Raw genomic sequence first — 12,551 nt, 5'->3', positions numbered from 1 at the left:
AGAGCTGGCGGGGCAAGATGGCGAAGGTAGGAGCTGTCAGCGTCGGGGGAGGCAGAGCCTCTGCTCCAGCGCTGCCGGCGGCCGGGGTGACGCGGTGCGCTCGGGGTGGACGAGCCGGGATTCTGGCTACTCCGAGCCGGGCGGCGAAGATCCCCCCCCCCCCCCCCCCCCCTCTCTCTTTCCCCCCCCCCCCCCTCTCTCTCTTTCCCCCCCCCCCTCTCTTTCCCCCCCCCCCTCTCTTTCCCCCCCCCCCCTCTCTTTCCCCCCCCCCCTCTCTTTCCCCCCCCCCCCCCTCTCTTTCCCCCCCCCCTCTCTTCCCCCCCCCCCCCCCGTCTCTCTCTTTCCCCCCCACCCGGTCTCTCTCTCTCCCCCCCCCCCCCCCCCCCGTCTCTCTCTCTCCCCCCCCCCCCCCCCCGTCTCTCTCTTTCCCCCCCCACCCCGGTCTCTCTCTTCCCCCCCCCCCCCCGTCTCTCTCTTCCCCCCCCCCCCCCGTCTCTCTCTTCCCCCCCCCCCCCGTCTCTCTCTTCCCCCCCCCCCCCGTCTCTCTCTTTCCCCCCCCCTCGTCTCTCTCTTCTCCCCCCCCCCCGTCTCTCTCTTTCCCCCCCCCCCGTCTCTCTCTTTCCCCCCCCCCGTCTCTCTCTTTCCCCCCCCCGTCTCTCTCTTTCCCCCCCCCCCCGTCTCTCTCTTTCCCCCCCCCCCCGTCTCTCTCTTTCCCCCCCCCCCCCGTCTCTCTCTTTCCCCCCCCCCCCCCGCCTCTCTCTTCCCCCCCCCCCCGGTCTCTCTCTTCCCCCCCCCCTCGTCTCTCTTTTTCCCCCCCTCGTCTCTCTCTCTTTTCTCCCCCCCTCGTCTCTCTCTCTTTCCCCCCCCACCCCGTCTCCTCTTTCCCCCCCCCCACCCCGTCTCTCTCTTCCCCCCCCCCACCCCGTCTCTCTCTTTCCCCCCCCCCCCCCGTCTCTCTCTTTCCCCCCCCCCCCGTCTCTCTCTTTCCCCCCCCCCCGTCTCTCTCTTTCCCCCCCCCCGTCTCTCTCTTTCCCCCCCCCCCGTCTCTCTCTTTCCCCCCCCCCGTCTCTCTCTTTCCCCCCCCCCCCGTCTCTCTCTTTCCCCCCCCCCCCCGTCTCTCTCTTTCCCCCCCCCCCGTCTCTCTCTTTCCCCCCCCCCCCCCCGTCTCTCTCTTTCCCCCCCCCCCCCGTCTCTCTCTTTCCCCCCCCCCCCGTCTCTCTCTTTCCCCCCCCCCCGTCTCTCTCTTTCCCCCCCCCCCCGGTCTCTCTCTTCTCTTCCCCCCCCCCCTCCCCCCCCCCCCCCGTCTCTCTCTTTCCCCCCCCCCCCGTCTCTCTCTTTCCCCCCCCCCCCCCGGTCTCTCTCTTTCCCCCCCCCCCCCCCCCCCCCCGTCTCTCTCTTTTCCCCCCCCGTCTCTCTCTTTCCCCCCCGGTCTCTCTCTTTCCCCCCCCCCCCCCCCCCCGGTCTCTCTCTTTTCCCCCCCCCCCCCGGTCTCTCTCTTTTTCCCCCCCCCCCCCCCCCCCCGGTCTCTCTCTTTTCCCCCCCCCCCGGTCTCTCTCTTTCCCCCCCCCCCCCCCGTCTCTCTCTTTCCCCCCCCCCGTCTCTCTCTTCCCCCCCCCCCCCCCGTCTCTCTCTTTTCCCCCCCCCCCCCGTCTCTCTCTTTTCCCCCCCCCCCCCCCCGTCTCTCTCTTTTCCCCCCCCCCCCCCGTCTCTCTCTTTCCCCCCCCCCCCCCGTCTCTCTCTTTCCCCCCCCCCCCCCGTCTCTCTCTTTCCCCCCCCCCCCCCCCCCGTCTCTCTCTTTCCCCCCCCCCCCCCGTCTCTCTCTTTCCCCCCCCCCCCCCGTCTCTCTCTTTCCCCCCCCCCCCCCGTCTCTCTCTTCTCCCCCCCCCCCCGTCTCTCTCTTTCTCCCCCCCCCCCCCGGTCTCTCTCCTTTTCCCCCCCCCTCGTCTCTCTCCTTTTCCCCCCCTCGTCTCTCTCTCTTTTTCTCCCCCCCTCGTCTCTCTCTCTTTTCCCCCCCCCCGTCTCTCTCTTTCCCCCCCCACCCCGTCTCTCTCTTTCCCCCCCCCCCCCGTGTCTCTTCTCCCCCCCCCCCCGTGGTCTCTTCTCCCCCCCCCCCGTGTCTCTTCTCCCCCCCCCCCGTGTCTCTTCTCCCCCCCCCCCCCGTGTCTCTTCTCCCCCCCCCCGTGTCTCTTCTCCCCCCCCCCGTGTCTCTTCTCCCCCCCCGTGTCTCTTCTCCCCCCCCCCGTGTCTCTTCTCCCCCCCCCCCCCCCCCGTGTCTCTTCTCCCCCCCCCCCCCCCCCGTGTCTCTTCTCCCCCCCCCCCCCCGTGTCTCTTCTCCCCCCCCCCCCGTGTCTCTTCTCCCCCCCCCCCCGTGTCTCTTCTCCCCCCCCCCCCGTGTCTCTTCTCCCCCCCCCCCCCGTCTCTTCTCCCCCCCCCCCCCCCGTGTCTCTTCTCCCCCCCCCCGTGTCTCTTCTCCCCCCCCCCCCCCCGTGTCTCTTCTCCCCCCCCCCGTGTCTCTTCTCCCCCCCCCGTGTCTCTTCTCCCCCCCCCCCGTGTCTCTTCTCCCCCCCCCCCCCGTGTCTCTTCTCTCCCCCCCCCCCCCCGTGTCTCTTCTCCCCCCCCCCCCCCGTGTCTCTTCTCCCCCCCCCGTGTCTCTTCTCCCCCCCCCCGTGTCTCTTCTCCCCCCCCCCCGTGTCTCTTCTCCCCCCCCCCCCGTGTCTCTTCTCCCCCCCCCCCCGTGTCTCTTCTCCCCCCCCCCGTGTCTCTTCTCCCCCCCCCGTGTCTCTTCTCCCCCCCCCCGTGGTCTCTTCTCCCCCCCCCCCCGTGTCTCTTCTCCCCCCCCCCCCGTGTCTCTTCTCCCCCCCCCCCCGTGTCTCTTCTCCCCCCCCCCCCGTGTCTCTTCTCCCCCCCCCCCGTGTCTCTTCTCCCCCCCCCCCGTGTCTCTTCTCCCCCCCCCCCCGTGTCTCTTCTTCCCCCCCCCCCCGTGTCTCTTCTCCCCCCCCCCCCGTGTCTCTTCTCCCCCCCCCCCCGTGTCTCTTCTCCCCCCCCCCCCGTGTCTCTTCTCCCCCCCCCCGTGTCTCTTCTCCCCCCCCCCGTGTCTCTTCTCCCCCCCCCCCGTGTCTCTTCTCCCCCCCCCCGTGTCTCTTCTCCCCCCCCCCCGTGTCTCTTCTCCCCCCCCCCCCGTGTCTCTTCTCCCCCCCCCCCCCCCCCCGTGTCTCTTCTCTCCCCCCCCCCCCCCCCGTGTCTCTTCTCCCCCCCCCCCCGTGTCCTCTTCTCCCCCCCCCCCGTGTCTCTTCTCCCCCCCCCCGTGTCTCTTCTCCCCCCCCCCCCCGTGTCTCTTCTCCCCCCCCCCCCGTGTCTCTTCTCCCCCCCCCCCCCGTGTCTCTTCTCCCCCCCCCCCCCCCGTGTCTCTCTCCCCCCCCCCCCGTGTCTCTTCTCCCCCCCCCCCCCGTGTCTCTTCTCCCCCCCCCCCCGTGTCTCTTCTCCCCCCCCCCCCCCGTGTCTCTTCTCCCCCCCCCCCGTGTCCTCTTCTCCCCCCCCCCCCGTGTCTCTTCCTCCCCCCCCGTGTCTCTTCTCCCCCCCCGTGTCTCTTCTCCCCCCCCCGTGTCTCTTCTCCCCCCCCCCCGTGTCTCTTCTCCCCCCCCCGTGTCTCTTCTCCCCCCCCCCGTGTCTCTTCTCCCCCCCCCCGTGTCTCTTCTCCCCCCCCCCCCGTGTCTCTTCTCCCCCCCCCCCCGTGTCTCTTCTCCCCCCCCCCGTGTCTCTTCTCCCCCCCCCCCCGTGTCTCTTCTCCCCCCCCCGTGTCTCTTCTCCCCCCCCCCGTGGTCTCTTCTCCCCCCCCCCGTGTCTCTTCTCCCCCCCCCCCCGTGTCTCTTCTCCCCCCCCCCGTGTCTCTTCTCCCCCCCCCCCGTGTCTCTTCTCCCCCCCCCCCCGTGTCTCTTCTCCCCCCCCCCCGTGTCTCTTCTCCCCCCCCCCCGTGTCTCTTCTCCCCCCCCCCGTGTCTCTTCTCCCCCCCCCCGTGTCTCTTCTCCCCCCCCCCCGTGTCTCTTCTCCCCCCCCCCGTGTCTCTTCTCCCCCCCCCCGTGTCTCTTCTCCCCCCCCCCCCCGTGTCTCTTCTCCCCCCCCCCGTGTCTCTTCTCCCCCCCCCCCGTGTCTCTTCTCCCCCCCCCCCCGTGTCTCTTCTCCCCCCCCCCCCCCGTGTCTCTTCTCCCCCCCCCCCCCGTGTCTCTTCTCCCCCCCCCCCCCGTGTCTCTTCTCCCCCCCCCCGTGTCTCTTCTCCCCCCCCCCCCCGTGTCTCTTCTCCCCCCCCCCCGTGTCTCTTCTCCCCCCCCCCCCCCCGTGTCTCTTCTCCCCCCCCCCCCCCCCGTGTCTCTTCTCCCCCCCCCCCCCCGTGTCTCTTCTCCCCCCCCCCCCGTGTCTCTTCTCCCCCCCCCCCCGTTCTCTTCTCCCCCCCCCCCGTGTCTCTTCTCCCCCCCCCCCCCCCGTGTCTCTTCTCTCCCCCCCCCCCGTGTCTCTTCTCCCCCCCCCCCGTGTCTCTTCTCCCCCCCCCGTGTCTCTTCTCCCCCCCCCCCCCCGTGTCTCTTCTCCCCCCCCCCCCCCATGTCTCTTCTCTTTCCCCCCCCCCATGTCTCTTCTCTTTCCCCCCCCCTCCCCCCCCCCGCCCCCGTCTCTCTCCTCTTCCCCCTCCCCCGTCTCTCTCTTCTCTCCTCCCCCCCCCACCGTCTCTCTCTTCTCCCCCCCCCCCCGTCTCTCTCTTCTCTCTCTTTCCCCCCCCCCCCCCGTCTCTTCTCCCCCCCCCCCCCCCGTCTCTCTCCTCTTCCCCCCCCTCTCCTCTTCCCCCTCCCCCCCCGTCTCTCTCCTCTTCCCCCTCCTCCCCCCCCCCCCGTCTCTCTCCTCTTTCCCCTCCCCCCCCCCCCCCCCCCGTCTCTCTCCTCTTCTCCCCCCCCCCCCCCCCCCCGTCTGTCTCCTCTTCCCCCTCTCCCCCCCCCCCCGGTCTGTCTCCTCTTCCCCCTCTCCCCCCCCCCGTCCTCTCTCTTCTTTCCCCCTCTCCCCCCCCCGTCTCTCTCTTCTTTCCCCCTCTCCCCCGTCTCTCTCTTCTTTCCCCGTCTCTCCCCGTCTCTCTCTTCTTTCCCCCTCTTCCCCCGTCTCTCTCTTCTTTCCCTCTCCCCCGTCTCTCTCTTCTTCCCCTCTCCCCCGTCTCTCTCTTCTTCCCCTCTCCCCCGTCTCTCTCTTCTTCTCCTCTCCCCCGTCTCTCTCTTCTTCCCCTCTCCCCCGTCTCTCTCTTCTTCCCCTCTCCCCCGTCTCTCTCTTCTTCCCCTCTCCCCCGTCTCTCTCTTCTTCCCCTCTCCCCCGTCTCTCTCTTCTTCCCCTCTCCCCCGTCTCTCTCTTCTTCCCCTCTCCCCTGTCTCTCTCTTCTTCCCTCTCCCCCGTCTCTCTCTTCTTCCCCCCTCCCCCGTCTCTCTCTCCTTCCCCTCTCCCCCGTCTCTCTCTTCTTTCCCCCCCCCCCCGGCTCTCTCTCCTCCCCCCCCCCCCCCCCCGGCTCTCTCTCCTTCCCTCCCCCCCCCCCCGTCTCTCTCTCCTCCCCCCCCCCCCCCCCGTCTCTCTCCTCTTCCCCCCCCCCTCCCCCCCCTCTCTCCTCTTCCCCCTCCCCCCCCCTCTCTCCTCTTCCCCTCCCCCCCCGTCTCTCTCCACTTCCTCCCCCCCCCCCCCCATCCCCTCTGTCTCCTCTCCTTCCCCCCACCATCCCCTCTGTCTCCTCTCTCTCCCCCATCCCCTCTGTCTCCTCTCCCCCCATCCCCTCTGTCTCCTCTTTCCCCCCCCCCATCCCCTCTGTCTCTTCTCTCCCGCCCCCCCCTCCACCCCCTCTGTTTGATCACCAGCATTTATTATATTTGAGACTGTTGACTGTAATAGTTGATGTTGCCTGTTGCCCTCCTGTCAATCATATGACTTATTATGCAATAATGCCCATGTGCTGTCTCTGCCCTCTCAGTGAAGCTTTGAACTTGAGTCTTCGGTCTTCTGTTTAATCTAGACCAGGAGTGTAAACTGTCTGCATCAAACCAGAGTTTAATTATGTCAAGAAGCAGCACTAACTTAGGGCTTTGGTCTGCCAATTCCATTTACCTGTAACATTTTTTACCAGTGACAATAGCTTATAGAATAAAGGCAGTACTGGAAATAGGGAGCAAATCAATTGAATACATTTGGCTGATGATAAACTTAAAAAAAGATGGTTCTTATTGGTTGCAGGGATAAGAACATTTTTCTTCCTTGGGAGGGTTAAATAACTGGAAGAGGTGAGAGATCATGAATAAAGATACCCGTGGGCTGCCAAGTGTGGGTGAGGCTGTAGATAGTTCAAGCCATGTATTCGGGTGAATTTCTTGATGAATGAAATACCAAAGCAGGAGGTAGTAATGTTAAATTTGGTTTGTTCGCACTTGTTTTGGGCAGCGCAGTGGTTAGCACTGCTGCCTCACAGCACCAGGGACCCGGATTCAATTCCGCCCGTGGGTAACTGTGTGGAGCATGCCCATTCTCCCCATGTCTGCGTGGGTTTCCTTCCACAGTCAAAAGATGTGCAGGTTATGGATGACCATGCTAAATTTCCCTTAGTGTCCAAAAAGGTTAGGTTGGGTTACGGGGATAGAGTGGGTCTAGGTAGGCTGCTCTTTTGAAGGGTCAGCACAGATTCTGGCTGAATGGCCTCCTGCACTGTAGGGATTTTATGGGATTGTCTGCTCTCTCTACTACATGGCGATTTATTGATAAAGATTTGCAAGAGATATTCCCCAGAATATGTAGTGCGGTGGTTAGCATTGTTGCTTCACAGTGCCAGGGTTCCAGGTTTGAATCCCACTTGGGTCACTGTCTGTGCGGAGTCTGCACGTTCTCCCCGTGTCTGCGTGGATTTCCTCTGGATGCTCTGGTTTTCTCCCACAAGTCCCGAACAACGTGCTGTTGGGTGAATTGGACATTCTGAATTCTCCCTCTGTGTACCCGGACAGGCACCGGAATGCGCCGACTAGGGGATTTTCAGCTTGGTCTGCCAAATTCGTGAAGTAATTGAATTGATAAATGTGGCGAAACTGCTACTGTTTGTGGGGGAGTCTAGAACAAGGGGGCATGAATGCAAGATAGTTACTAAAAAAAATCAAAGAATTTCAGAGGGTGATCATTATGCAAAGTAACACAGTTAATGGGAGGCTTGGACATGTGAGGAAATCTGGAATTACAGGGCAGAGTGGGATGAGGTATATAAACACTGGGTAGATCAGTTTGGCTGGACAGTTTGATTCTGTGCATTTAAAAGAGGCTACTAATTCTGTCAGGCTATGTTTTCAGATTAAAACTTTCTCTATTTAGCATTGCTTTAATAGATTTTAAAAATCATCCACAGCATCAGGAGTGAGGACTGACCTTTCTGTAAATGTCATTGTGCATGCTGCTTTGGCACCAGGGCAAAGAGAGCAGCTTCTGAAGTCCCCCTGTCAGATTTCCAGGAGCTAGAGAGGGATCTGCAAAGTCAGATCTTGAAGGTGGCAATCTTCAGATTACTCCCAGTGCCACAATAATGATAGTCGATATTGATACATTTACCACAACTTCTGGTTCTGTCCCCTCTGCAGAATATCCTGCTCATATATCCTTTGCCCTGGGGTCAGAGCAGCACTCTCGATGCAGAGGATCAAAGTGTGGCTGAGGTGTGGTGCAGGAGATGGAAGACTTTAACCTTTTGGGGCATTGGGACCAGTTGAGGAGCAAGAGGCAGCTATTTAAATGGGATGGGGAGCAGGAGGTTACACCTCAACAGAAATGGAATGAATGTCCTCGCAAGAGGTTTGCTATTTGGTTGTGTGGGGGGAGGATTTAAATAAATTGTGGGTGAGCACCACATGCAGAACAGCAAGAGGAATAAGGTGCATTAAGTGAGTCTTTGATAGTACTGGAGAAGGAAATAGCATACTAGACAGGAGCAGATTGTAGAGGACTGCAAGGAATACGAAAACCGTTTTAGAATACGTGAGAGCATACAGTATGCATAGTGTTGTTGAGCTACAAGCACTAATAGCCCTTGGGAATTTGATACCTTAGAAATAAATGGCTTAACGATGAGGAGTGAGTGCTTCAAGGACAGTGTTCAGAAAAGGTGAGGAAAGGAAAGTGGGGTGGCGGTACTGTTTGTGGCATTGGAAAGACATCCCTTTGAGGACGCAAGGGCAGAATCAATTTTGTTCCAGTAGAGCAGCAATAAGGGTTTGACAGGACTGCGGAGATAGTCTGCGAGAGAGAAAGGAGCAAGTCTGTCGGGAAATCAGATGTTATTGAGGGAATTTCATCTTTCTGTTCTTCCCATGCCAAGTCACCAGGCAGACACCAGATGCTTATGTCTGTTACTAAAGCTAGTTTTTTTTTTCCTGAATCAGGCCACTATCTTAGGATACAAGGGTGTAGCGGGGATTTAATTGTATTTAGATTCCCTAGCTATCATGGTGGAATTTGTAAACACCTGTGATTAGCAGTCCTGTATGATGGATACCCCATTCTGTTCTCCAAATTACAATGCAGGATAGAAAGAAACTGGAGAAAATGTACGAATGATTAACCGAAATGAGTGTTCGTAACTGTCAGAAAAAATAAGCAGGCTGGGCCTCCTCTAGAGAAGAGAAGCTTGAAAGGTGACCTCTCTTTAAAAATCTTGAAGGATTTGACAGGATAAATGTTTGGCTTGTGGGTAAACCAAATCTAGGGCCCATAAAATTACCGATTAAACTCAATAAGGAATTAGGGCAAATCTTTTGTTACCCAGAGAGTGGTGAGTCTGTGGAACTTGCTGTCACTGGGAGTGGTTGCAGTATGTAATGTAGATGCAGTTAAGGGAAGCAAGATAAACACACAGGGTGAAAGTTTTGAATTATATGCTGACAGTGAGAGATAAATCAAGGGGGCGGGGGGGGGGGGGGGGGGGGCTCATGTAGAACATAAATGGATCAGTTGAACAAATGTTTATTTTTCAAATTCTTTGCAATTAAACACATGATGTAGAATTCCATTTCCCGTTGTCATTGCTAAGCCACCCACGCAGATAATAGAATAGCCACAGTGATGAGTTAATAGTGATTATTCATTCTTGGGTTTGAGCACCAGTGGCTAGGCCATCTTTAATTGCCCTTGAGAGGCAGTGGTGAATTTGCCCTTCAACTACTGATATTCGAAAATTGTGTAGGTACACCCAAAGTACTGTTAGAAAAGGCGTTCTAAAGATTTGACCCAAAAACAATGAAGGAACATTCCCGAAAAAGTTCCTAAAAGAATGGTGGTGTTCCTGCACATCTTTTGCCCTTGTTCTTCTAGGTGGTAGGGGTGGGCTGCAGGATTGGAAGGTACTGTTGAAGGTGCTTGGTGAGTTGCTGCAGTGAAAGCTGTGGATGGTGAATGCTGATGCCACTCTGTGTTGGGGGAAATAAGTTATTTTTTAAATATAAATTAGTACCCAGTTATTTTTTCAATTTAGCATGGCCATCCACCTAATCTGCACATCCTTTGGGGGTTGTGGGGATGAAACCCACACAGATATGGGGGAAAATGTGTGTGGAGGGAAAGATGGTAGATGGGGTGCCAATCAAACAGGCTTCCTTGTCCTGGATGGTGTCGAGCATGTTGTTGGTGTCGCACGCAACTGGAGAGTATTCCATCATGCTCTTGTGTCGTGTCAATGGACAGGCTTTGGGGCGATAGAAGTGAGCGTTACTTGCTGCAGAATTCCCAACCTCTGGCGTGCTCTTGTAGCCAAAGTATTTTATATGGCTGGTCTAGTTCAGTTTCTGGTCAATGGTCGCCCCCAGGATGTTGGTCGTGATGTAGTCTGTGATGGTAATCACCATTGAATATCATGGGGAGATGATTCTCTCTTGTTGGAGATTGCCCATGTAAGGTATGAATGAATGTTACTTGCCATTGATCAGCCGAAGCCTGAATGTTGTCCAAGTCTTACTGCATGTGGACATGGACTGTTACCACCCATGAAAGGATTGAAAATTAGATTTTAAGTAACTAGGAAATGAGGGGACAGATATAAACTGGAAAAGGAAGCAAAAGGAGATGTGAAAAGATATTCAGTCGGTAAGGTCTGGAATGCCACTAGCTGAGAATGTGGTGGAGGCAGGTTCAATTGAAGCATCAAAAAGGAACTAGATTGTTAACTTAAAAGGAAGCATATGCAGGGTTACTGGGAGAAGGCCGAGGAATGGCACTATGTAAGTTGCTTATTTTCGAGCCAGTTAAGACCTAGTAGAGCCAAATGGCCTGATGCACTGTAACAATTTTGTGACTGCTTCCGTGCAATCATCAATGAACATCTTAGTTTCTGATGGAGGAAAGGTCATTGATAAAGTAGCTGAAGATAGTTGGCCTTAGGCCACTAACTTGAGGAATTTTGCAATAATGTACTGGAGCCGTGATGATTGACCTCCAATCCACCACAACCGTCTTCTGTTAAGATCCCAGTTGATGTAACTAGGTGGGAAGATCCAGAATGGAACCCTGGGTCAAAAGATAAATTGTTACTTTTTTTATAATTCATGGGAGAACAGTTCAACAGGTCCAGCCATTAGTATTAACAAGAAATTAGATGTGTAAGTTGTATTATTAGACAATACTCCTTTACTTTGGACAAGAAATGGAATGGTTATAATTTACAATTTACACGTTGTTCCTTTTCGGCACCCCTATTCCCCCTCCCCTTTTCTGCTGTCTTCGAGTCCTAGCCTAGGACCCTTCCCTTACCGTAAATGTTTTTTTTTGTTGTTTGTTTTACTCTTGTAGCTTTGTGAAGGGCCCTCTGGTCCCTGTGTTGATCTCTCTGTGGGTTCCCCTTGGGTCTCCCCCTGTTGACCCCCTCCCCTTATTTCTGTCTGCTTTCTGTAGACCTGGTGGTTTCCATGTGTCGTCTCTTTCCCCCCCCCCCCCCCCCCGTTCCATCTATTGTTGGCTTCGAACAGGTGAATGGGCCCCACGCTGTGAGGGTGGTGTATTTGATCTTCCCCAAATGGAACAATTCCGATGGGCCTGCCAGCCAGTCTGCAGCTATGGGTGGTGCTGCTGATCGCCAGCTGAGCAGGTGGACAAGCTGCTGTGAAACCCCGACGATTGCCCCACCACTCAAGTAGTGCTCCACCTTCACCCCCACAAGCTTGGACGTCACCTTGAAGAAGGCTGTCCAAAATCCGACAATTCTGGGCAGGCCCAAAACATGTGGGTGTGGTTGCAGGGCCTCCCTGGCGCTGTTCACATTTATCCTCCACCTCCAGGAAGAACCTGCTCACTGGGGTTCTGGACAGGTGGGCTCTGTGCACCACTTTCAGCTGCAGGGGCTGAGCCTTGGTGCAGGAGGAGGTGGAGTTGGCCATGCTCAGTGCTTCGCTCCAGAGTCCCCTCCCTACTTCCATCCCTAGTTCTTCCTCCCATTCCCCCCATTTCTTCATTGTTCCGTCCAGTGGGTAGCGTGTCCTTTCTAAAAGTCGCCCGTATATGTCCCCACAGTTCACTTTTTCCATGTTGTCTGCATCCAGTAACTCCTCTGACATTGTGTCTCTCTCGGGGGCCCTAGGGCACCTTGTCTTCTCCTTGAGGGGAAAGTTTTGATTTATAAATGTTGGAGTTCTTGTCCGTTCGGTAGTTCCAGTCTCTCCGTCAGCTCTTCTAAGGTCGCAAGTCTGTCCCCTGTGTAGAAATTCCTAACCGCTAGTGTCGCCCTGACCTGTCTCCGCCCTTTAAAGGTGGTGTCTAGCGCGGCTGGTGGAAACCTGTGGTTTCTGTAAATGGAGGCCATGATGCATACCTCGGTTATACCAAAGTGTTTTTTCATCTGGTTCCAAGTTCTTAGTGATGCTACTACCACTGGGCTGGTTATGTTTTGCCAGCGGGGATGGGAGCGCAGTCGTGGCGAGGGCTCGGAGGGGTGTCCCCATGCAGGAAGAGGACTCCATCCTCACCCATTCCATATTTGGTTTCTTTAGCCATCCCCTTACTCTCTGACATCCACTTGTGGGATCCATGTCCAATCGTAGGCTATCTGGATTCCCAGGCAACGGAATTTGTTTCGGACTATTTTAAATGGGAGACCTTCCAGCTCCCCTGCTCAGGCTCACTTTTGCCCAGATTGAGTTTGCAGCCTGTGAAGGCACCAAACTCTTCTGGAAGCTTCATGATTTTGTTCATGTCATTTTGAGGGTCCCAAGATTTAGAGGAACAGATCATTTTCATATGTGAGACTCTGTGCTCCTGCATCCTCTTCGGGTACCCTTCCACCTCTTGTGTCTCGCAAGGTAATTGCTGGGGGGTTCAATTCCCAGACGAACAGGAGTGGGGACGGTGGGCATCCCTGCGCCACCCCAATTTTAGGTTTCCTTTGTCTCAGCTGCTTTTTACGCAAGCCCCAACCACCAATTTTCATAGTTATTTCAACTCTTGTTCCACAGGCTGTAGTAAAATCTCAAACTTGATCATCACTTCAAATACCTTTCTGGTGCCTCGGCCTTCTTCTCAGCTCGGTC

The 12,551-nt window shown here is 57.8% G+C and overlaps 1 protein-coding gene across 1 annotated transcript in view; it reads left to right on the top strand.

Moving 5' to 3' along the window:
• The first annotated feature begins 6 nt into the window (after window positions 1–6).
• ankfy1 (ankyrin repeat and FYVE domain containing 1) overlaps window positions 7–12,551 on the top strand; it is a 135,738-nt gene continuing 123,193 nt past the window's right edge. The window contains exon 1 of the mRNA XM_072469161.1: window positions 7–86. The gene's annotated coding sequence lies outside the window, so the exon portion shown is untranslated. The remainder of the gene's footprint in view (window positions 87–12,551) is intronic.

This window comes from Scyliorhinus torazame, chromosome 12 (genome assembly GCF_047496885.1).
Source record: "Scyliorhinus torazame isolate Kashiwa2021f chromosome 12, sScyTor2.1, whole genome shotgun sequence".
Classification (NCBI taxonomy): domain Eukaryota; kingdom Metazoa; phylum Chordata; class Chondrichthyes; order Carcharhiniformes; family Scyliorhinidae; genus Scyliorhinus; species Scyliorhinus torazame.
Note: the sequence above shows the minus strand (reverse complement) of the source record. Positions and strands in the feature narration are given on the sequence as shown.